At 46.8% G+C, this 25174-nt stretch overlaps 1 pseudogene; it reads left to right on the top strand.

Annotated features, from left to right (window-relative positions):
- The first annotated feature begins 10197 nt into the window (after window positions 1-10197).
- LOC129651735 (rho-related BTB domain-containing protein 2-like) lies at window positions 10198-23801 on the top strand (annotated as a pseudogene).
- Window positions 23802-25174: the final 1373 nt, after the last annotated feature.

Here is a 25174-nt window from a genome sequence, read left to right as displayed (position 1 = left end):
CTGCTGGGATTTTAATCCATATTGCATTGAAAGTGATGATTGACAAGAATTAACATTTTAACAATATTGAGTCTTGCAATCAATGAGATTGTTTTATATTAGACCTTTCTTACTTAATCTTGACAACATTTGGAAGCTTTCTGTGTACAGATTGTATACATCTTTTGTAAATGCATTCCCAAATGTTTTTGATGTTACTTTCAGTGCAATGGTTGAGATTATTGGTTTTTCTTTTCAGTCCATGGGTCCCAAAGAGTGGGACGTGACTGACTGAGCATGTTTTAGACAGCTTATAATTTCAGCTTGCTTTTTTCCAGTTGGAGAATCTTAGCCTTATAAATGACATGTTTATTCTAGTTACATTCATTGTTGTAGCTTTATTCGGAATATATGATTTGCCACAATTTTTTCATTTTGCCTTTGTTTTTTTAACAATATTTTCACTGGGTATAAATGAGTAATGAGTCAACAGGTTTCTTTCACCACTTTAATTCTTAGCTCCATTGTTTACGTCAGGTCATTCATTGGTCTTTTGAATGCAAAAAAAAATTTTTTTATGCACAAAATTTTCTCTTTGTTACTATGATGTGCCCAGGTGGTGTTTTCTTTATATTTATCTTTCTTTGGGGCTTTCTAAGCTTTTTGAATTTGTAAATTGGTGTTTTGTACTACAGTTGAGAAAATTACGGCCATTTTTTTTCTCATTTGTTCAGTTATTTCTTTTCAGTCTTCGATCCCAAACATATTCCATGGTGTTGTCCCGAAGGTCACCAAGACTCTGTTCCTTGTTTTCTTTCAGTTTTTTTTTAACCTCTGCTCTTCAGATTGAATGCTCTTTAGATCTATCAAATCTCTCTTCAAGTTCACTCATTATGTCTTCTGCAGTGTTCAAACTCTGTTAATAACATTCAAGTGAATTTTTAATTTCAGATAATGGGATTTTCAGTTCTAAAATTTCCTTTTGGTTCTTGTTTTATAGTTATCACTTCTGTGCTGAGATATCCTAACTTTGTTCATTTTAATACTTTTCTACAGGCCAAACATATATTTTAAAGCTCCCCAAAAGAGATTCTATTATGAATTAGAGGTGAGAACCAGTAAAAAGATATAAACTTTACCCGGAAGGAAGAGATATGTAATGGGAAGTATCGGTAGCAGAAAATGTTAAAATCCCTCTGTCCATGGGATTCTCCGAACAAACATACTGGAGTGGGTTGCCATTTCCTTCTGTAGGGGATCTTCCCAACCCAGGGACTGAACCTGGGTCTCCTGCATTGCAGGCAGATTCTTTACTGTCTGAACCACCAGGAAAGTCGACAGAGAAGGTATTATACTTTATTGACAAAGAAGTCTAAAGGGAAACCCAAAGACAACAGAGAATAGATAAACAAGCACAACAAGGGAATTTTAGTCTCTGACAGCAACCGCTATCACAAAAATAAATAAAACCTCACCCTAAACACCTACTTAGCTCAGTTCCCTTACCAGTTACATTATGTCTAACTTTAAGCAGAAAATTATATGGCATCCTAAAAGACCAAAGCCAAAAACACTCATTGAGGTTTAAGAGATAGAGCCAGCACCAGAATGAGACACAGATATGGTGGAGATGTTGGAATTATCACATCGGGAATTTAAAACAACTAGGCATAATATGCTAATGATTCTAATAGAAAAGTGGGCAGCATGCAAGAACAGATAGGAAATGTAAGCAGGGAGATGGACACTTCAGGAAAAAAATTCAAAAGAAATTCTAGTAACAAAAACCCCCACAATGTAACAGAAAAAAAGGATGCTTTTCATGCGCTCATGAATAGAATCAGCGGAAGGGGAAGCATCAGTGAGCTTGAATCAATGTCAACAGAAACTTAGAAACCTAAGTACAAAGGGGAAAACAAGAATTAAAAGAGCAGAACAGAATATTCAAGAACTGTGGGACAATTTAAAAAGGAAGTAACATAAACATAAGGGGAATACCAGAAAGAAAAGGAAAAGAGAAGAAAAAGAAGTATTCGAGGAAATAATGACTTCATATTTTCAAAAATAAATGATAGACATCAAACCACATATGTAGGAAACAAGCAGAACACCAAGCAGGAAAAATGTTAAAAAAAAATTTATGCATAGGCATCTCATACCCAAGCTACAAAATACCAAAGAAAAAAAAGAGAATCTTAAAAGAGGCCTGAGGCTCAAGAGGGAGGGGATATATGCATATATATAGATAGCTGATTCAAGATGTTGTACAGCAGAAACTAACAACATCGTAAAGCAATTATACTCCAATTAAAATATTTTTTTAATTATATGGTTTCATGATTGATTGTGAATAAACTGAATTTCAATTCTAAAAAAGAAAAATCCTGAAGGAAAAAGCATTTTTCCTGCAGAGGATGAAGAATAAGAATTGTAAAAAAAAAAAAAAAAAAAAAACCAAGAAGAAAGTGAGGTAAAATACTTAAAGTGTGAAAGGAAAGAAAATCCCACCAACCCAGGGTTCTTTGTGGAAGAAAATTGTTCTTCAGAAGTAAAAGAGAAGTAACAACTTTCTCAGACAAACAAAAATTGAGGAAACTTGGGCCTTGCAAGATATGCTTTTAGGAAGGTGTTTTTTTTTTTTTTTTTTCCAGAAAGAAAGGAAATGATAGAGGTCAAACACTAAGATTTGCATAAAGAAAATAGCTTTAGAGAAGGAATAAAATAAGACAAATTTTTTAAAAAGGCAAATTAAAATCTTGTACTTATTTTTTTGAAAGAAGGTCTATATATTCAACAGTTCTTTATTGAACACCGACTATGAACCAGTAACTCTTTAGACTCTGGACAGCCAGAATGTCATCCTGGAGCTTATCCACTAGTAAATATATCCACAAACCACTTTCTGATTCTTCAGTGAAAACTATATTAATTATATTGCTATGAAGTTTGACTATTTAATCCAGATTAGAGACAAATGACATTCTAAGATTACTTATTCTCGTTTGGTCCAACAAAAACTCTGGAGTGAAGTCACTCAGTTGTGTATGACTCTCTGTGACCCCATGGACTGTAGCCCACCAGGGCTCCTCTGTCCATGGAATTCTCCAGGCAAGAATACTGGAGTGGGTAGCCGTTCCCGTATCCAGGGAATCTTCCCAACCCAGGAATCAAACCCAGGTCTCCTACATTGCAGGTGTCTTTACCGTCTGAGCCACAGAGAAGCCCATTTGATGCCACAGATAATAATTTGTTCCAAATGATACTAGCCAAAATGTATGTAGTGATGATAACTTCTTGATAAGTGAAATGAATGAAAGCAGTATTATGAAGGATGGGAGGGAGGGATTGGGATGACATTGCTGTTGAGTACCTGTACTGCCTGTGAAGTGATAGTGTTATTAGAAAAAGGACTTGGATTAGTTTTATTTTTAAGTTCTTGTTATTTGTGTATGTGGCTGCACTGTCTTAGTTGCAGCAGGTGGGCTCAGTAGTTTTGGTGCACAGGCTTGGTTGCCCTTTGTAAACCAAAGGACAGCTACTTAGAAAGTACAAAAAGAAAAAGAAGAAGTAAAACTTATATGCCAACAGAGGTTAAAAATGAAATCACATAAAGTGTTCAATTAAACCCACAGAAGCCAGAAAAAGTGGAAGTCAATACAAGAAACAAACAACAAGGCAATGAATACAGAACAGTAACAAATATTTTAGATTTATAACTCAACTATATACATAATAATTAAAACATCAGTGGTCGAAATACCCCAACTGAAAGGCAGGGACTGTCAAAGTGGATAAAAACAAACAACACTCAACTGCATGATGTTTGGGGGAAAAAAAGGCAATGGAGATACAGACAAGCAGTAAAAGTGTAGAGAAAAATATGCTAACACTAAAACTAGAAAGGTGGGATGCTTATATTAATTTCAGACAAAGCAGACTTCAGAGTAAGGAAAATTATCAGGATTACAGAGGGGCAACATGCAATGAAAAAAAAAAAAGTCAATTCTGCATAATTTTTCCAAAGACATAACAATCTTTAATGTGAATGCACCTAACAACAGAGTGTCAAAATATACATGAAGCAAAACTTGATAGAAAGGCAAGGAGAAATAAAAGAATCCTCTATTACAGCTAAAGACTTCGATAGCCTCCATCAGTAACAGATAGATCCATCAAGCAGAAAATCAGTAAGATCCTAGTTGAGCTCAACAACACCATCAGTCAACTGCATCTGTGACATCTATAGTCTACTTCATCCAAAACCAACAGAATACATGTTCTTTTCAAGCTGACATGGAATATTCACCAAGATAGATCACATCTGGGCCATAAAACACTCCTTACCAAGTTTTAAAGAATAAAAATCTTACAATGTCTGCTCTCAAACCACAATGGAATAAAACTATAGAAATCGATAACAGAAACAACTGGAAAATCCTAAAATATTGGAAATTAAATAATAATTTCTCAATCACACATGGTCACATGAAAAAGGATTTAGAGAAATGGAATATTTTGAACTAAATGGAAGTAAAAATAAAATGTATTAAACTTTGTGGGCTGCAGCACAAGCAGTGCATGGAGGCAACTTTGTAGCAATGAATGCACAGGTGAGAAAGGAAGGAAGATCTAAAATCAACAGTCTAAGATTTCATCTTAGAAAACTAGCAAAAAGAAGAGCAAGTTAAATTCAAAGGAAGAGAAAGAAAAGAACAAATAAAAACCAGAGCAAAAATCAACACAACTGAAAACAGGAAATCAATAAAGAATATCAACCAGACCAAAGCTGGATGTTTGAAAAGATCAGTAAAACTGAGAAATCTCCCATGAGGTTCATGGGATAGAGAGAAGTGGGGGGAGGTGGTGGAGAGAGAGAGAGAAATGACAAATTTCAAGGAAGAAGCAGAGACCATAACAACTAATCCCAGGGATGTTGACAGAATACTCAAGTAATATTATGAACTACTACTATGTCTATGAATTTGATAACCCTGATAAAATGGACCATTTCCATTTGGTAGATTGGAAATCTACCAAAACTTAAACAAGAAGAAATAGACAATCTGAATAGGCCTATATCTGTTAAAGAAATCAAATCAGTAATGAATAAAATACCCAAACAGAAAGTACCAGGCCCAGATGGGTTCACTGGTGAGTTATACCAAACATTTAAAGAAGAAATTCTACCAATTTTCCAGTCTCTTCCAGAAAATAGAAGCAGAGGGAATATTTCCTAACTCATTCTATGAGGCCTGCATTACCCTAATATCAAAACGAAAGACATGACAAGAAAAGACAACTACAGACTAATATCTTTCAAATGTCCATGCAAAAATCCTCAACAAAACATTAGCACATCTAATCAAGCATAAGAAGAATTATACACCATGACCAAGTGGGATGTACCCCAGGTATGCAAGACTGGTTTAATATCGGAAAATCATTCAGCATAATCCACCACATCAACAAGCTAAAGAAGAAAATGGTTTGCTCACATCAAAAGATGCAGAAAAGCATTTTTGAGGAGCGTATGTAGGGACTTCCTTCATACTGTTAAGATGCTGAAACTTTGAAATCCTGATTTTGCCCACATCTTCCTGGATGCTACTTCCCTGGTGGCTTTGACGGTAAAATATCTGCCAGCAATGCGGGAAACCCAGTTTCGATCCCCAGGTCAGGAAGAATCCCTGGAGGAGGGCATGGCAAACTAATCCATTATTCTTGCTGGGAAATCCCATGGACAGAGGAGCCTGGTGGGCTACAGACCATGGGGGTCACAAAGTGTCGGATACAATTGAGACTAACACTCCCAGATCCTATTGTACTTGAATGGTTAATAAAACCACAGTTCAGTTCAGTTCAGTCACTCAGCCATGTCCGACTCTGCCAACCCATGAATCGCAGCACGCCAGGCCTCCCTGTCCATCACCAACTCGCGGAGTTCACCTAAACTCATGTCCATCGAGTTGGTGATGCCATCCAGCCATCTCATCCTCTGTCATCCCCTTCTCCTCCTGCCCCCAATCCCTCCCAGCATCAGAGTCTTTTCCAATGAGTCGACTCTTTGCATGAAGTGGCCAAAGTACTGGAGTTTCAGCTTTAGCATCATTCCTTCCAAGGAACACCAAAAAAAAGTTTCTCCTAAACCCTGTTTCAAATTGCTAGTGTCCCCCTCCTCCCTTCGGGAAGCAACAGGATTTTTTTTTAATCTTCACTGTGAGAACCTGGCAGAGCTCCTGGAAGTAAAACTCCTCACTTCGAGGGATTCCTTCTAAGACTGGCCTTTTTGGTGTTTTTAATTTTCAGACTTATCCACATATAGTTTTTTGATACTTTGATACTGGTTTCAAAGGAGGATTTCTCTTGCAGGTGTCTGCTCTGGTAAGTGTGATTCTCTGTAGCTTATCTGTTTCCCCAGTTTTGGTGATAGAAGTTTGCCCTTTGACCTCAGTTCTCTGATGGGTCTAAGAGTTGTTCATTTATTGGTTTTTCAGATCTTTGTTAGGACAAAATGATGGCTTCCAAGTTACTTTTATGCTGGACTGGAAATATAGAACAATTTAGAAGGAAAGAGTGGAAGAGAAGACAGTGAGATGAAAAAGTGATACATTTGGATTGCCTGGTGATCCAGTGGTTAAGAATCTGCCTTCCAATGCAGGGGATATGGGTTTCATCCTTGATCAAAGAACTAAGATCCCACATGTGACTAAGCTCAACTACTGAGCCCAGGTGCCACAACAAAAGATCCTGCATGCCACAGCTCAGACCCAACACTGCCAAATAAATAAATATTAAAAAAATAAACAGGGATCAATTCTTTGGAGTAAAATTGAACAGAATCACAAATGGTCACTGAGTCATTCTAAAGAGTCGTGGCTGTTAATAGGTAGAGAGCAACAGCCTCTGTGGTCTGGGTGCTTTGAAGAAAGAAAAGGGATTTCCCACACCTGTTCTTTGCTCAAACTCCTCGGTCTGAACATGGAGGCAATTAAATTTAGAGGTATTTCGGCCCCAAACAGCTAAGAAACAAACAGTCATTCGAACAGATCAAAGATTCAACTATTGTATTAATACATTGTATTCAGGTAAATATTGTTATGCAATAAAGGATAACAATTTGATTAAATTGTTTCTTTCTTTATTTTTTTTTTTTTTGGGGGGGGAGTCAAGTCATTTATTTGTCTTTTACATGAAAACTGAGGGAGGGCGAACAAGAGGGGAACTAGCTGGCTGCTCAGATTTTTCTGTAGTCGGAATGGGGCAGCCGGCCTTGAGACAGGAATTGGGTCCCCACAGCAACATGGCAATGGCAACTGGACCTAAAGCCGGTTACTGAAGCACCGTTTTCTACTAAATCTTAAACCAAGCTAAGCAAGTTAAGGTTACACTGGAGAGCAACACTGTCTGGAGTATTTTTCTTAAGAGCACAGAGAGGAGTTGACATGCAGCAAGGCGACGGTAGGGCAAGCAGTGTGGGCCAGGCTAACCTAGGAGCAGAGGATCAGTTCACGAAGAGCGAGCGGGTAAACTCGACGTAGTCAAAAGCAGTGGGGAGTTCGCGGCCCTTGCCATCCACGTAGGGCTTCATGTGGGAGACGCAGTAGTCGGCTTGTTCCCGAGTCAGGTTCTGGTACAGCTCCTCCTTGGTCACATAAGGCTTCCCTTCGGAGCTCAGGGCCCGGAAGGCACTCTCAATCTCCTCGCTGGACTTGACGTTCTCGGTCTCGCGGCTGATCATAAAGGCCATGTACTCTTGCAGGGAGACGTGTTTCTTTATTCAGAGTTTGGTCAATTAAATTCATTCATTTATTCATTCAACAAAGTCCTCCGGATATGCCAGGCACTGTGCTAGAAACACACATAATTAACAACACAGTCCGTAACAGGAGGGCACTTCAGCTAGTCAGAGATACAGGCACAAAAACAGAAACTTAGAAAACAACATGGGGGACTTTGCTGGTGGTACAGTGGATAAGAATCCACCTGCCAATGCAGGGGACATGAGTTTGATCCCTGGTCTGGGAAGATCCTAAGTGCCTCTAAGCAACTAAACCCGTGTGCCACAACTACTTCGCCTACACTCTAGAGCCCAGGAGCTGCAACTACTGAAGCCCATGCCCCTAGAGCCTGTGCCCTGCAACAGAGATGCCACCTAACCGCAGTGAGACGCTCATGCACTGCAACGCAGAGTAGCCCCCACTTGCTATAAGGACAGAAAACCTCCCACCCGCCCAACAACAGAGATCTAGTGCAGCCAATAATAATAAAGTAAATGAAAGCAAACAATCTGGCACAATAAATGATAGGAACACAGGATTACAGAAGGATAAGGAGCGGCACCTAATCCAGCCTAGAGCATGAAGGAAGGAAGAGGAAAGAAAGAGATTGGGAAAGTCTCCCGTAATACAGCAGTGCCTGAACAGAATATTAACAAGCCTGCCTTCTCCCTCTGTAAACCTCACAGTTCAGTTCAGTTCGGTTCAGTTGCTCAGTTGTGTCTGACTCTTTGTGACCCCATGAACTTCAGCACACCAGGCCTCCCTGTCCATCACCAACTGCCGGAGTCCACCCAAACCCATGTCCATTGAGTCGGTGATGCCATCCAACCATCTCATCCTCTGTTGTCCCCTTCTCCTCCTGCCCTCGATCTTTCCAAGCATCAGGGTCTTTTCAGATGAGTCAGTTCTTCGCATCAGGTGGCCAAAGTATTGGAGTTTCAGCTTCAATATCAGTCCTTCCAATGAACACCCAGGATTGATCTCCTTTAGGATAGATTGGTTGGATCCCCTTGCAGTCCATGGGACTCTCAAGAGTCTTCTCCAACACCACAGTTCAAAGCATCAATTCTTCGGCGCTCAGCTTTCTTTATAGTCCAACTCGCACACTGGAATAACCATAGCCTTGACTCGACGGACCTTTGTTGGCAAAGTAATGTCTCTGCTTTTTAATACGCTGTCTAGGTTGGTCATAACTTTCCTTCCAAGGAGTAAGCATCTTTTAGTAAATCTCACAAGCTAAGAATAATGTATTTTCCTTCTCATTACTCTTTTTGCCAAGTCCTAATGGCTGTAAATCATAGGAATGAGAACTAGAAATAAATGGGGAATGCAACAAGGTATGCATATTTATACAACAATGATGAGGCATTGTCAATAAGCAGGAGAAATGACATGGGGCATTGTGCATCATAGAGGCATTGCAGAGTTTGAAATATCTGCAATGTTTGTACTTTATGGCTGAAGTTAGGCTGCTTCAGTATCTGGCCAAAAACATATTGGGGCATCGGTATAGAAATAGCACAGCCATGACACACTGATGTTTAGGTGATACTCTGTTCTTCAGACTCCCCAGAACCAGAGGATTTCTGCAATCACACATTTACAGGAGATACTACATTTAAAATCAGAAAGCAGGAGCTAGGAAAAAAACTCAAGATCATAATGTAGAAACCTTTACTGCACAGAGGAGGAATCTGAGAGGAAACCTGCCTCTCTGAGTGCCTGCAGCTCTTTACCAATAGACATGAAACCAGAATGCAAGTCTAGGTGATTTCTTTCTTTCTTTTTTAATGGAATAATATCTAAGTGTTGAGCTATGTGCTGGGTACAAAATATGAAATTTATACTCACTGATACTTCTCTACTGTCCTCCACCCAACCTCCTGCCACAATATCATACAATCTCATTCATAAATATTTTTCCCACAAAAGAAACACTACGTGTTTTAGGGATACAGAATTTTTCTAAGTTATAAAATACATCACCATATACTGTGGGGAAGGGGTGTAGACATGAGCTGGAATGGGACCTGAAGAGGAAATAAAATTAAGACAAAGCTGGAGGAGGAGAGCAGATGATAAATGAGCTGCCTAGGCAGACACCTCTCTTCCCAGGAGAGTGGGGACCAGCCCCCGAGCAGACTCCGCCTTGGGATCTCTCTCTGGCATTCCCCAACCAGAAGCCCTGCTGCTGGAGGATGGAGACACCAGGAGGAAGACCAGAGATTCACCCAGTGGAGCTGTGCCTCTCAGCCTGAAGGGACTCCTGTTTCCTCGGGCCCATGTGGAGCCTGTGCCCGGAAAGCTACCCACTCCCTTGTCCTGCTCTCTGCTCAAATGCTCAGAGAGGGGGCAGCCCCGGCAGAGAAGAGCTGCTGGCCCTGGCCCTGTCCCTCAGGGGCTGGTGTGCGAAGTTGTCTTGACTGCTTCTCTTCTCTCCCTCAGGTCCCAATTAATGGATTCTGACATGGATTATGAAAGGCCAAACGTAGAGACCATCAAGTGTGTGGTGGTGGGGGACAATGCTGTGGGCAAGACCAGGCTTATCTGTGCCTGGGCCTGCAATGCCACCCTCACCCAGTACCAGTTGCTTGCTACCCACGTGCCCACAGTTTGGGCCATTGACCAGTATCGGGTATGCCAAGAGGTAAGGTTGCAAGTCTATGGCCTCACTCATCTGGGCTTCTTCCCCAGGGATCTCTCCAGAGGGGCCTTATGCTGAGCTCACGGAAGCCCTTTAAAGGTTGAGTAGAGGCAGCTGAAGAGCACAGATCCTTGGGAGAGGCCTGAAGGGAGCCCACTCCAGGGGAGGAGTCCCCAGCCTTTTGTGTTTGTCTGAGCAGAAGCCTGGGGCATCTTGTGTAACATAGACCCCAGTAATGGGAAGCCCTGGAGCTGGGAAAGGGGTGGTGCTTTGGAGAGATGAGAGCTGCCAGGAGAAAAGAAACAGCTGGCTAATGATACCCAAAGACCCAAGGCTGGGAAACATCTGATGGCAGGTACAGCTGGGAACAAGGATGGGCTCCTTGGGAGATCGCATCACTCCCGTGACTGTCTGCCCTCTGGAGTCTCTTCTGTCCTGGCCAGCTCTTGTTAGGGGACTCAGGTGTTCTAGGACACACAGAGGGAGACACTAGTTGTCCCTCCAGCCCCCATGCTGTGGGACCCAGGAGTGAGCTAACCCCACCCCAAGTTGGCATGCAGGGTCCCCAGGAACCATTGCCTTCGCTCCCCCCCCTCCCTGTCCCACCCCGCCCCCTCCCATCCCCACCAGATGCTAGAACATTCCCGAGACGTGGTGGACAATGTGAGCGTGTCTCTCCACCTCTGGGATACCTTCGGAGACCACCACAAAGACCAGCACTTTGCTTATGGGAGGTAGGGAAGGCCCCCGCTGCCTGCAGGGAGCCAAGTGGGTGGGGTTTTTCCCCGAGGTATGAGGACACTCTGTGAAACTGAGTTAAAGGAATTTCACTCTGTGAAACTGGGAGGAAGGAGTGGAGAAAACAGCCTTGGGAGACCCTTGACGGGAAGGCAGCCCGGGTTGGGCAGGGAGCCGGCTTTGCAATCAGGAGGCCAGGTTTCAGTTCTCCCCTGTTAACCAGTAACACTGGGACTTTGAGCAATTAGGAAGGCTGTTCTGAGATGAGTTTTCTCAGATGAGATGGTAAAAGTGGTCATGTCTAAATCTCAAGAGAGCTGTGAGGTCAACCCAAGAGTCTTTGAAAGCTCTCAAGTGCTAACTTGGGGGTATAGAAATAGGAGGTGCTATGATTACATGTTTTGGGGAAGATCACGTGAGCCGATCCATATGACAGTTGTGGGGCTGCAGTGTAGGGGTGCCGTTGGGTATGTGTTCTCCCTTGTTCCAGCAGCAGGGAACCTATCACTAGCTTTTTTTGCCTATAACCTCACTCTCTCCCACCCCCAGATCTGATGTGGTGGTTCTGTGCTTCTCCGTTGCCAACCCCAACTCCCTCCACCATGTCAAGACCACGTGGTACCCAGAAATCAAGCACTTCTGCCCCCGAGCACCTGTCATCTTGGTGGGCTGCCAGCTGGACCTGCGTTACGCTGACCTGGATGCTGTCAATAGGGCCAGGAGACCCTGGCTAGGTAGGGAGTCCTGGTGCCTAGGGAGGGAAAGGTGGCAGATGGGGAAGGGGAAGAGGGGGTGGAGGGAGGTTGTGTGTCTCTCAACTCTCTGCTCAGCCCTGAGAGAATGCACAGAGCCTCACTTCTCTCCCTCCATTTGAAGCAGATTCACATAGGGGGCCAGTTAGAATGATCATTCTTTCATCCATCCATCCATCTATTACACACTGAGTGGGCAATACTGGGCTAAGCATCATGAGGATAGAAGGAGAAGGAGAGGTAATCTTTGTATGAAAGGAGCTTATAATCTTGCTGGGAGACGAACTGGATAGGTGAATATGTTAAAAACCAGCATGCTAATTGCCAGAGAGGCAGTCAGCCCTCCCACTACTCTGAGCCGGGGAGATCACCCAGGCCTGCCATAGAGGCCTACCTACCATGGAGGGCTACCTGGAAGAAGAAGGGCTTAGAAGTCAGCCTTGAAAGAATGGTAGGATCTGGCCAAACAGAGGAGAAAGGGAGTGGAAATGAGCAGGGCAGGAACGGGGCTTAGACCCAGATCCTCAGCAGGGACGCCCCCAGTCAGGAGAAAAACACACAGGATCGGGGGAATGCATCTCCCTGCCCCCCAGCCCTCCACCACCGACATGAATTTGGCTTCCCTTCTTGAACGTGCCAGGCCCATGAACCCCAATGAGATCCTTCCCCCAGAGAAGGGCCGAGAGGTGGCCAAGGAGCTGGGTATCCCCTACTACGAGACGAGTGTGGGCGCAGTTCGGTATCAAGGATGTCTTCGACAACGGCCATCCGGGCAGCGCTTATCTCCCGCCGGAACCTGCAGTTCTGGAAGTCCCACCTCCGCAATGTGCAGGAGCCCCTGCTACAGGCACCTTTCCTGCCCCCCAAGCCGCCGCCCCTGCTCATTGTGGTGCCCGACCCCCCCTCCAGCAGCGAGGAGTGCGCTGCCCACCTCCTGGAGGACCCGCTGTGTGCAGATGTCATCCTTGTGCCTCAGGAGCGGGTGCGCATCTTCGCCCACAAGATCTACCTCTCCACATCCTCCTCCAAGTTCTACGACCTGTTCCTCATGGACCTGAGTGAGGGGGAGCTGGGGGACCCTCGGAGTCAGGGGGTCCCCGCTCAGAGGACCACCGGGGTCACCCTGATCAACACCACCACCACCACCACCACCACCATGGCCGGGACTTCCTGCTCCGGGCAGCCAGCTTTGACGTGTGTGAGAGCGTGGAGGAGGGCGGGGGCTCTGGGCCTGTTGGGCTCCGGGCATCCACGAGCGACGGGATCTTACGGGGCAATGGGACAGGGTACCTGCCTGGGCGGGGTCGAGTGCTGTCTTCCTGGAGCCGAGCCTTTGTGAGCATCCAGGAAGAGATGACAGAAGACCCACTGACTTATAAATCCTGGCTGATGGTGGTGGTGAAAATGGACAACTCCATCCAGCCAGGGCCGTTCCGGGCTGTTCTCAAGTACCTGTACACAGGGGAGCTGGACGAGAATGAGCAAGACCTCATGCACATCGCCCACATCGCTGAGCTGCTTGAGGTCTTTGATCTGCACTTGATGGTGGCCAACATCCTCAACAACGAGGCCTTCATGAACCAGGAGATCACCAAGGCCTTCCATGTCCGCCAGACCAACCGGGCTAAGGAGTGCTTGGCCAAAGGCACCTTCTCAGGTATGAAACAGGCTTAGGAGCTGGTGTCCCAAAGGCAGGGGACTTCCCTCCAGGCTCTTTCTGCAGAATCTGGGTTGGTCCGAGTAGCATTCTGAGTCATCTCAGCCACTGATGTCCTGGAGATACTGCGGCTCTGCTCCTGAAACCTAGAGCCCCCAGCTTGAGATTGTGGTCATGTGGTGCTCACAGAGTGTGGCTTCAGGAGGAAGCAGTCATCTGGGAGCAGTGTCGACCCGTGGGGCTGGTTGTCCCATATTCTTTCACCCCATCCTCACGTGATGCATCTTCTCTCACTCAACAGATGTGACCTTCATTCTGGATGATGGCACCATCAGCGCCCACAAGCCCCTGTTGATTTCTAGCTGTGACTAGATGGCTGCCATGTTTGGGGGGCCACTTGTGGAGAGTTCCACCAGGGAGGTAAGGCTAGGATGGAAACGGCTGGGAGGGAGAGAGGTTTACTCCCTTTCCATCTGAGGCATCTGTTACTTCACAGTACTTCCTTCAGCCTTGACTCTGTACAAACCACCAAGTGATGGGCCCAAGAGAAGTTTATGAGATGGCTCCTATAGTCATGGACTTTGCAATATACCAAGATGGACCATTATGGTCACATCCTAGCTCTATAGTTGAGAAAAAACTTTTTTCTTAAAGCAGTAAGAACAGATTTTTATTCAGAAACTATTGCAATAGAGGAAGAGAGACCTCAGTATAGAAGTGGTTTTAATTCTTAATTGAGCATGATCAAGTGGGGTTTATAGTCAAGGTGTAGGGTGGGAGTCAGTGGGTAGAAAATTACTAAGAGGAAACATCAGGAGTCAGTGGGAGTTCTAGCCAAATCAAGACTGGAGTTCAAGTCTGATCTCCTTTCTGCCCTTCTCTGAACTGTGACACTGACTGTCCATCCCTCAGCCTTGTAGTTAACAGTGTCCTACTTTGTGAATCTACTTAAAGTTCCAAGGGTCCACACCAAGTTTCTCCAGCTGATCTGAGGTTTCCCTTGAGTATGGGGATGAGGTCTTTTATTTCTGCTGAGTACCCTTCTCAGCTCTGGTCCCTTAGTCAGTGCTCAGCAAACACTTGAATGAAAAGCTGAACAAAGAATGTTAGCGCATAGCATCCTATAACCCTGAGAAGGGATTTCCTAAGATTTCTGGGTCTGGAAGATCCTTTGGAGGAGGGAAGGGCACCCTTTTCCAGTATTCTTACCTGGAGATTCCTGTGGACAGAGGAGCCTGGCGGGCTACAGTCCATAGGGTCACACAGAGTCGGACATGACTTAAGCGACTTAGCACACACTGGAAAGGGAGTCCTTCTGGGAGGTGAAGAGGAGAGTTCGAGGTTTGAGTTGCCTCTGCTCCCTGAAGCATGAGTGGGTTGAGATGTGCAAAGTGTGAGATGGGAACTCTTCAGAGCCACAGAAGCATCTGTAAAGTTCCAGCCAATTCCCAGTGCAGCCTGGAGAGGCTGGCGGCTGATGAGAAAGCAGTTTTTGTGTTGGTCCCGCTCTGGAGAGATCCCAGAGGCACAGAGCTGTAGCTTTGAGCAGCCCAGAGAGACCAGCTGGTGTTCGCTCCATTCATCCACATCCCACTTGCACTGCTCCCCGAAGGATAGAGTGGGGCTGGGTGCAGGTGACCAGAAGGACTCCTTCATGGTTCCTCCAAACCAGAAAGATGCTAACGCGAGTCCAGGTCCTTTTAAAAGCTGTTGGAGCCCTGCTCACAGGTGCTTAGCAGATGGGTTCATTGCAGGCTGTTGGTGTGGGAGATTAGCCTTTAGGGAAGGAGGGGTTCTGAGCAGGTCCAGGGACCGCAGAGGGGTGGCAGCCTGTCTATGGGAGACCAACTGTCCAGGCCAGAGCCTTCTGAGTTCTTCGGAACTGCTGCTCTTTCCCTAAAGCTGGACCTTGCTGCAGCCTGCTCCATTCCTTCCCATTCACAGGTGGTATTTCCTTAAACAAGCAAAAGCTGCATGTGGGCCATGCTGGAGTACCTGTGCACTGGCATGTTCACCTCCAGCCCCGACCTGGACGAGATGAAACTCATCATCCTGGCCAACCGCCTCTGCCTGCCGCACTTGGTCACCCTCACAGGTAGTTAAGCCCAGGGGAGGAGCCTCCAGGGAGGAGGAGGAGGAGTCAGGGGATCCCCTGGGAGTCATGATTTCTTCTCTCACCTCTCTCCTCCTAGGGGACAGGCCACCAGCACCAAGGGGATATGTTAACATAGCGTGAGATACATCTGTGCATATTGGGGTTGCGGTGAGGACGTGGATGTAAAGAGATGTGTGAGAGGGATGCTTGGTGGGGTCACCTTATAGGTCTCTCTAGAGGTTATTGCGGTGCAGCAAGTGGGCACCAGTAGATGCCAGGGCTCGAGGTTCTCAGCTTGGCCACACTCAGGCAAGCTTAAGAAGCCAAAAAGAACAGAACACCATTCCTCATTCCTACCCTTGCATCTCCTCCTTCTGCCTTTCCTTTTTCTTCCCCTTTCTCATTTCCTTCTTCTCTTCCACCTTCCCTTTCTCTTTCTTCTTCTAGAAACACAGTAAACATTGACCTAATTGTTGGTCACTCCTAATTCTTTGATTCCTGGAAGATCCTGTGAGCTAGAGCTCAGGTTTCAGGATGGACCAACCCCAGAGGCTTGGGTGGAGCAGGGACTGGGGCAGGAGGGAGACAAGGAGCAGCGCTTGGGGTGCCAGGGCAGGAGGAGAGATGGTGCAGTGCAGATGAGAAGCCGTCTGGAGCCCTTGGTGCCCGCCGACAGGTGGAGCTCCTGAGCTGGAGTCAGCATGTGCGTTCCATTGATGTTGGTGTTGGTACCTGTACTGGCATTGATGTCCAGGTTAATGTCCTTGGGTGGGTCGGCGGCAGAGAGCAAAGCCTCAGATACTGAGCTGAGGTTCAGGGAAGGACCTGGTGTTAGACCTGCTGTGGCCCTTGGCAGATGATCAAGATTGGGACTTGGCTATGAGGGAAGCAGCAATCCTATGATGATAAATGAGTTGAAAAGTGGCGCCTGGTCCCTGGAAGAGGTGGAAATGATAGACCAGAATCAAATATTAAGAGCTGAGCCTGCAGAGGCAGGCCAGGGGACACCGAGGGCTTTAGGGCAGGGAGTAAGAGGTTTCTAGAGATTTCAACTGCAGAATTCCCTGGTGGTCTGGTGGTTAAGGCTGCACTTCCACTGAAGGGGGCACGGGTTCGATCCCTGGTAAGAGAACTAAGATCCCGCATGCTGAGTGATGCCACCAATAAGTAAATAAAAAATAAATAAGATCACAGCTGCAACAATTTGAAAAAGTGGTACAGCATTCCCAGAACACAGAAAACAGTCTAAACTCTTAGACTAAATAACTTTTGAAAGACTTGCTGCAAAGAAATGGCCCAAATGAAAAAAAAATATATTCAGGTGTTTCTTTAAGTTTGTTTCATCATAGCAAGCAATCAGAAACAAGTCAAACAGGCACACTGGTTAAGCACACGTGGATGGATTTTGCAAGGTAGCCATTAAAAATGTTACCTCTCACTGCTGCATGGAAAGGCTTATAGAAAATAACATTGAATGGCCTTTCCTTTGAATTGCTTCATAATCGCTAAAAATCATCTTTAAAAAATACGTTTCTATGTACCTTGTCAAGGAACAGTGGAAAATGCCAAATGTTGTATAATAAGTGACATGTTTTGTGATATAAGCTTACTATGAAGTTATTAGTTTAAGCTTAATTTTTAAAATGTTAAATATTGCACAAAACATGTAATATGTGTTCATCTTAATAAATTATTACAAACCAAAGTGGCCCTTGCTCGCCACACCGGAGCCCCCAGTCTGTCCCTCTCAACCATAGGCCCTCCCCACCCCAGAGTAACCGTTCTGCCTATTGCGCTAAGATTTGATGAGCGCTTTTCCTTACTCTTCTTCATAGTTATGTCATCCAAGTGTGCATCCTGAAACACTATAGCATGATTTTATTTTTTGTATATCTTTTAAGGTTTTTTTTAATCTGTAAGTACCTTGTCTGTTAAAAACAAAAACAGAAATTTCCCTTGCGATATGTTGGAAAAACCCTCTGATCCAGGGAACCTAGATTTATTTACTGATCGCCTTTCTGTATCCACCATGTTTCCTTCCTATCAACTGGCCTTCAGGTCTAGAGGCTAGATTAGATCCAGTCTTCTTTTGGTGAGACTACATTTTGTAGGCTGTTTCTGCTTTTCATCAAGAAACATAGATCATCTGCTTTTCTCTCTTTTTGTGGTGTTAGCAGCCTTTGAGTTTTATTGCCTGGATCCATTTATTTATTAAGTGTTGTGAAATGGTAATATTCCAGGTCTTTTTTTTTTTCTTTTTTAATCTGTTAGAATACTTTCCAAAGGAGGGAAACTTTCCCTCACCTATAGTTTGATTTCCCAGTAGAATAGTTCATGTAGGAAAGGCAGGTGAATATGTGGCATTTTAATTTACCAGTTGTTTTTCTTTTCTCTCATATTCATGTACTTATTTGGCTGCAGTGGAGTCTTAGTGGTGGCATGAAGGATCTTTAGTTGTGGCATGTGGGATCTAGCTCCCTTACCAGGGGTTGAACCTGGGTCCCCTGCATTGGAAGTGTAGAGTTTTAGCCACTGGACCATCAGGGAAGTCCCTGTTTACCAGTTTTCAAGACACACATTTGTTTCCTATCATCCTTTGAGAGTGACCAGTTGATTTTTTGTTATTAATATTACATGTGATTATGAATTTTTGGACTTGAACATACTCTATTGGTTTTTAGTTCAGGTCACTTGCTCAGTCGTGTTCGACTCTTTGTGACCCCATGGACTGCAACATGCCAGGCATCCCTGTCCATCACCAACTCCTGAAGCCTACTCAAACTCATGTCCATCACGTCAGTGATGCCATCCACCCATCTCATCCTCTGTCGTCGCCTTCTCCTGCCTTCAATCTTTCCCAGCATCAGGATCTTTTCAAATGAGTGGGTTCTTCACATCAAGTGGCCAAAGTATTGGAGTCTCAGGTTCAGCATCCGTCCTTCCAATGAATATTCAGGACTGATTTCCTTTAAGATTGACTGGTTGGATCTCCTTGCAGTCCAGGGGACTCTCAAGAGTCTTCTCTAACACCACAATTCAAAAGCATCAATTCTTTAGCACTCAGCCTTCTTTATAGTCCAGCTCTCACATCCATACATGACTACTGGAAAAACCATAGCTTTGACTAGATGGACTTTTGTTGGTAGAGTAATGTCTCTGCTTTTTAATATGCTGTCTAGGTTGGTCATAGCTTTTCTTTCAAGGAGCAAGCATCTTTTAATTTCACGGCATCAGTCACCATCTGCAGTGATTTTGGAGCCCCCCAAAATAAAGTCTCTCAGTATTTCCATTGTTTCCCCATCTATTTGCCATGAAGTCATGGGACCGGATGCCATGATCTTAGTTTTCTGAATGTTGAGTTTTAAGCCAACTTTTTCACTCTCCTCTTTCACTTTCATCAAGAGGTTCTTTAGTTCTTTGCTTTCTGCCATAAAGATGGTGTCCTCTGCATATCTGAGGTTACTGATGTTTCTCCCGGCAATCTTGATTCCAGCTATCGGTTTTAAATCATTGCAATTAGCTTTATGGAAACTCAGATACTCTGCTGTTCCTTTAACCTGTAGAAGTCTTCTCGAGTTGGCTGCAGAGTCTCTAGAGGAGCTTTCGATGCTCTGGAATGACAAGATGTGCCAGGTTCATTGTGTACATTTCCTGCCCCATACCCGGTATCAGCCATTTCTCTAGGAAGTCTTGGCTTCCTGTAGTTGGAAATGGGATTTCAAGGCTACAGTATTTGCATTAGCAATGCTTTTGCTATTGGGATGGCTGTTCTTTCTGGGTCTTTTTCCATGGACTCAGCTGAGAGATACTACTTTTAAAGATAAAATACTTTATCAGTTTATACTGATACAGTTAAAATTCAGAACTCAAAGTGTTTACTTCTTCCCTAGAAAGGTCTTAACATAAAATGCAAGGTTAGTACACAATTTGTTACAAAATTTAAATTAAAATGAACAACTTGATTTAATCCTTAGTTCTAATCTATAGTTCTCAGCAAATTTGAGATTTAATACCCCCTCCCATCAGTATCAGTGGCTGATTCTCAGGGGTGGGGGCTTTCACCCCACCTGTATAACTCCTTGCTGCAACATATGTAGCTTAAAAAACTTCATAGGTTATTCTAGTCTCTGCCTTCACTTCCCACCTCCTCTCCAGTGGGAAAGTCTTGCTCCAATCCTGGTTTTCTCACTGGTAGGAGCCGACTTAAATCTCCTGTGGCCTTTCCTGGCCTGTTGAGACTTGCCCTGGACCTCTCTTTGTCCTGCTGTGGGCCCCTGCTGGGGTCGGGGCGGGGATAAACAAGTGCCTGTCCACTCCTGTGGTTCTTCAGCCCATTCCTGGCTGTGTGTGTGTCACAGAGCAGTACACAGTGACTGGGCTGATGGAAGCAACTCAGATGATGGTGGACATCGACGGGGACGTCCTTGTGTTCCTGGAACTGGCTCAGGTAGGATGGCAGGGAAGGAATCTCTCCAACATTCTCAGCTCTGGGCTCTGCCTGTTGGCAGCAAATGGGGAGGGTTCGGGAGGTGGTGGGTAGGAAGGGAACCCATTGACAGACTTGGTTCCCCCAGGGGGCAGACCCATCTTATCCTGCAGGCCAGAGGATTCACCCCAACATGCCAAGAGAAGAGGCTGGCTGTGGCAGGAAGGGACGGAGACTTCAGGCAACCGTTGGGCCGGAGAGGGAAACCAGAGCCCTGTATAGACGTGGTTGCTGCCTGCTGGGGTCATTTAAGGCACACTGGGGACTCTCCATCTAAGATGGACTTCCTTCCTCCAATTTCCCAAGTGATAGTGTCAGTTGCTCAGTCATGTCTGGCTCTCTGCGACCCCGTGCACTTTAGCCTGCCAGGCTCCTCTGTCTATGGGATTCTCCAGGCAAGAATACTGAAGTGGGTTGCCATTTCCTCCTCAAGGGGATCCTGCTGACCCAGGGATTGAACCCAGGTGTCCTGCATTGTGGGCAGATTCTTTACTGTCTGAGCCACCCAAAACAGGCAAGCAAAATCTCCCCTACGAATCCTCAGGGTGCCAAACATTCTAAAGATTAGTTTATGAAGTTAAAATATGGCAGATATGCCTGGGAGGCCAGCTCTCTAAGCCCGGTTGTCAGCACCTTAATGCAGGCTGCTCTGGTCCAGCATGGAGGATGAGGGGTCAGATCTGAGGAGGGCAGACCCAGTAAGAGGCTACCTCATAGGACTGTGGGTTTCTGGGGCTGCTGGGGGCAGGTCACAGGTGAGGTGGTGGTGGTGGTGGGGCCAAGGAGCAAATCCATGTCATTCCGTCATGGTTTTGTGTGGCCTTGCCTCTCGAGGTGGGTTCTTTGTGACTCAGGGCCTTTGCCCACCTGCGCCAAAGCTCTGGCTCTGAAGGCAAAAGTAGACATCTGTGTGCAGACCTTGGCCCAGAGGTCCCAGCACAGACATGCTCCTGTCTGTTCCCAGTTCCACTGTGCGTACCAGTCGGCTGACTGGTGTCTTCACCACATCTGCACCAACTACAACAATGTGTGTCGCAAGTTCCCCCGAGACATGAAGGCCATGTCCCCAGGTGAGCATCCCCAGCGGCATTTGTCATCTCCCTCTCCTTGGGTCCAAGCCTCTGACCCAGGGCGCCCAGAGGCTGCCAAAGACCCCTGTGGGTGGGGAGTAGCCTGCAAACATGCACCCAGCCCAGCGGAGGGGGTCCTGGAAAAAGCACTGGTGTGGAGGGCGGCCCCCCCGCCCCGGCCCACCAGAGACCTTGGGCAATTCACTCTGCCCCTCTGAGCTCCTGCTTTTCACAGGTACAGTCAGACTAGAGGTGGTATTTTTTAGATGTTTGTGGACCAAACTCCACATTAAGAAAAACATTTTTGTTTGTTTGTTAATTTTTACAATGTTGGTTGGTTTCTGCCAAACAACAATGCAAATCAGCCATAATTATACATATATCCCCTGCCTCTTGAGCCTCCCTCCCATCCCCACATCCCACCCCTCTAGGTTATCAAGAATTACATTGTATCTTGTGACCTAGTACACATATTGAAAAATTCATCAGTTGTTTTTAATACTGTTCACGACTCATGACATTAATTTCATAACCTAGGAATGGGCACAAGTCACAGCTTGGACAACACAGATCTGGGCATCCTCTGGGGTCCCTGCAGCTTGGTCTCTGCTTAATTGATGTCTCAGGTCCTGGGGCCTGACAGGAAGCCAGGGGTCCAGGATTCATGGGATCCAGGGAGAGGTGTGGCTGGCCTCCCCCAGTTTCTTCACTGGGCACCGTCTGCTCTGCTGTGACCCTACTCCCCACTAGTGCTCTACCAGGTCTCCCACTCCTGCTCTCTCCTCGTCACCCTTCTAGCATTTTCTTTCTAAAGCACAGCTCCAACTGCCTCACTTCCCTGGCCCCAAACTTTCGTGGAGCCCCCACACCTTCTAGAAGAAGTCCAAACCCCTCAGCCTAGCCTTCCCTCCCATCTGACCTCCTGCATACCCCCACCCCCCACACCTCCCCTCTCAGAACCTCATCTCTGCCAGCTGCACCTGCTGTTGGCCCAGCCAGGCTGAGCATCTTCTTGCCCACAGCTCTTCTCACCGTTTCTCCCTCATCCGTTGTTGCAGCCTGCTTTATTCTCCAAGCCTTGATAGGATCTTCCCTCTGCCTTTGAAGAAAAACGCAAGTGGAAATGCCTTTCCCCAGTGTGGACTGTCGGCTCCACTCCTTGGGCAACTGACTCTCTTTGGGCGCTCAGTGAAGGCAGGGCTTCCGCTTCTGGTCCCCAGGGGTTGGCATGTGGGCCTAGGAGGACCAGAGGCATGTTCCATGGCAGCGGGGCAGGGGTGGGAGCCCCTCTGCCCCTCCTCCTGCGTCTTCCTCACCCAGCTCTACTGCTGTTCTGCCCCAGAAAACCAGCAGTATTTCGAGAAACACCGGTGGCCACCCGTCTGGTACCTGAAGGAGGAAGACCACTACCAGCGGGCCTGGAAGGAGCGTGAGAAGGAGGACTATCTGCACCTGAAGCGGCAGCCCAAGCGGCGCTGGCTGTTCTGGAATAGTCCATCCTCTGCGTCCTCTTCGGCCGCCTCCTCGGCGTCCCCATCCTCCTCCTCGGCTGTGGTCTGAGATGCTGCCACCCTCTTCTGACCCTGCTGCTGTTGTCCCCACTTGTCTTTGCCCCTCTGCTCCTCCGCATCGCCCCTTCCACCTCCCAGGGACAGAGGACTCGCATAACCAGGACCCTTTGCGTGGAGCTGCCCTCACCAGCCAACATAGCTCAGCACAGAGAGGAGGGAGCCTGGCCTCGTGGACCAGAGCAGTGGCCCTGTGCAGAGGTCCTGATTCCATGGCTGGCCGGGAGACAACTCTTGGAGGCGGGCATCGGGGAGAGAGCTGAGGACTGTGGCATCTTGTCTGTGGGTCGCAGAACCCTAGCATCAAAGGGGAAACTCTCCTGCTGGGAAGCTGTGTGTCCTGGTCTGCGCAGGCGGCCCCCTCCCAGGGAGCAGCAGTGGGCAGGCAGGGTCCTACCTCTGTTGGCCCCACGTCTCCATTTATGGACTTGAAGGGTTATAGAGGCTTTGTGGGCCTTTCCACGTGGAGCCTACTCAAACCCTCACTGGAAAAGTCAGGGCAGAAATTAAGCCTTCAGAGCCCAACTCCAGGCTTCCACCTCTGTGGTGCAGCTGCCAGAAGCCGCAAGCAGAAGGCTTGCCCTCTGCCAGCATTGCTTCCGGGGCTGTGGGCAACCAGGCCTGAGAAGGTGGCAGAGGTTTTTCAGAGCTTCAGCCCTGGAAGCAGTGCTTCTTGGTGCAATGAGAAACTTCTCTTTCCCCCATCCTTTACCGCTCAGGTTTGGAGATGGAAACAAAAGGAAACACTGGAACAGGGGGAGAGAAAGTAGAGGGTGATGGGACCTGAGTACAGCAATCCCATGCTCCTTTGGGCTCCTCCCCCCGCTGCTGGCCAGCACAGCTTCTAATGGGGAGAGGGTAAATTTTGCAAAAACACGCAGACAATGAACAAAATCACTACCGACAAAAACATTGTGGCCTCTGTCCCCTCAAAAGAAGAAAAGCAGAAAAAGACCCTGGATGGCTCTCATTCTTATAAAGCCAAGCAGGGGACCCCATGTGGATGAGGCAATGGTCGAGGTGGGAGAATTGACTCCGATGCTTTTCAGGAAAGCAGTGTTACCGGCTGTGACCGAGGACGTCCTGGCCCCACTGACTGACTCTGGAGGGCACGGTGCAGGCCTTCAGCATGCTGGGGATGAGGTTGCAGGGGCGGGGAGGGTGGGCTCGGGAATCACCATGGTGTTGGACCCATCGTGAGAATCAGTCTGTTGTCAACTTCAGCAGGTAACTCCATAGGATATGACCGTGTTGAAGGGGTGGGATGCGGTAGGGGTCAAAGGTCAGGGCAAAGGGCACTGACATGGAGGATAGGAGTCTTTGTAAAGAAGGATCATAATGAAGTACGTGACCTTACCCAGTGCTGGTTGGTGATAACAGGGAAGAATAGGGGAATTGAACAGGAGCAAAACCAAGGTCAGTCCAGAGAAGAGGAGGGAGGAGACTGGAGGATGGTGGAGGATTAAGACAGTATCTTGCAGCCCCATGGGGGAAAGCTGGGCCACAACTGACCCTGTCCCCCTTTTCTGATTCTGATTTGTATCTCACTCCACACACCCTTGTTAGAGTCAGAACACAGGGTCCCTCTGATGAAGGTGGAGCCAGAGAGACTGAGCTCCTGTCCTCAGCACTCAGGAGTCATCTCATCTAAGAAAGATGCTTTAGGGAGAGGAACTGGGTTTTGGTCCCAGGGCCCGGTGTGGGGGGCTCCACCTCCAATAATCTGGCACAGAGCAAACCCCCCCAAAATGGAACCTCTGCATCAATTTTGTGGTGCCAAGACCTAGAGATTTGAGGTCAAGGCCTTGTCAAGAGAAGGAGCAGGAGGTGGCCGGTCAAGTGGGTCTTGAATGACTGTGACCCTTGGTGTCTGAGCCCTAGACCTCAAGGCCATGGCTGCCTCCCCTCCAAGTTCTCCAGGTGGCAGGCTTGGAAACCAGACATGTGCTGCCCTCTACTGGCTGGTCAGCTCACTTCTGCTGAGCTCAGGCTGAAGCTGAGGTGAAAGGGACAGAAGGGGAGCCTCCGAGGTGGGGTGTGCTGCTCTGCACCAGCCCCTTCACTCTGGAAAGGGTGTAGGAGCGGCCTTGGGGGCCTCTCAAGAACTCTAGGGGGATGGGAGAGCCAGGACCTGAAATCCAACGGCAGGGGAATTAGGTCTCCATGAGCTTGCAGGCCTGAGTCGTCTGGCCCAAAGATGAGGATGCAGAAAGGCCAGCAGGGACAGAAAGGAAAGGTGGCTCAGGAGTGGCAGGAGGCTCACAAGTGAGAGGCCACAGCAGGATCCCGGCAGGCAGGGTCTCGGCACCCCTTCCCAATAGCTCCGTCAGAGCCAGTCCATACCTCCAGGAGCCCAGCAAGCCCAGGTGGGACTCAAGAGATACCACCTGGGGAGGCTGTGAGGGAC

This window comes from Bubalus kerabau, chromosome 4, assembly GCF_029407905.1.
Source record: "Bubalus kerabau isolate K-KA32 ecotype Philippines breed swamp buffalo chromosome 4, PCC_UOA_SB_1v2, whole genome shotgun sequence".
Classification (NCBI taxonomy): Eukaryota; Metazoa; Chordata; class Mammalia; order Artiodactyla; family Bovidae; genus Bubalus; species Bubalus kerabau.
This window is presented reverse-complemented; position numbering and strand designations above follow the sequence as displayed.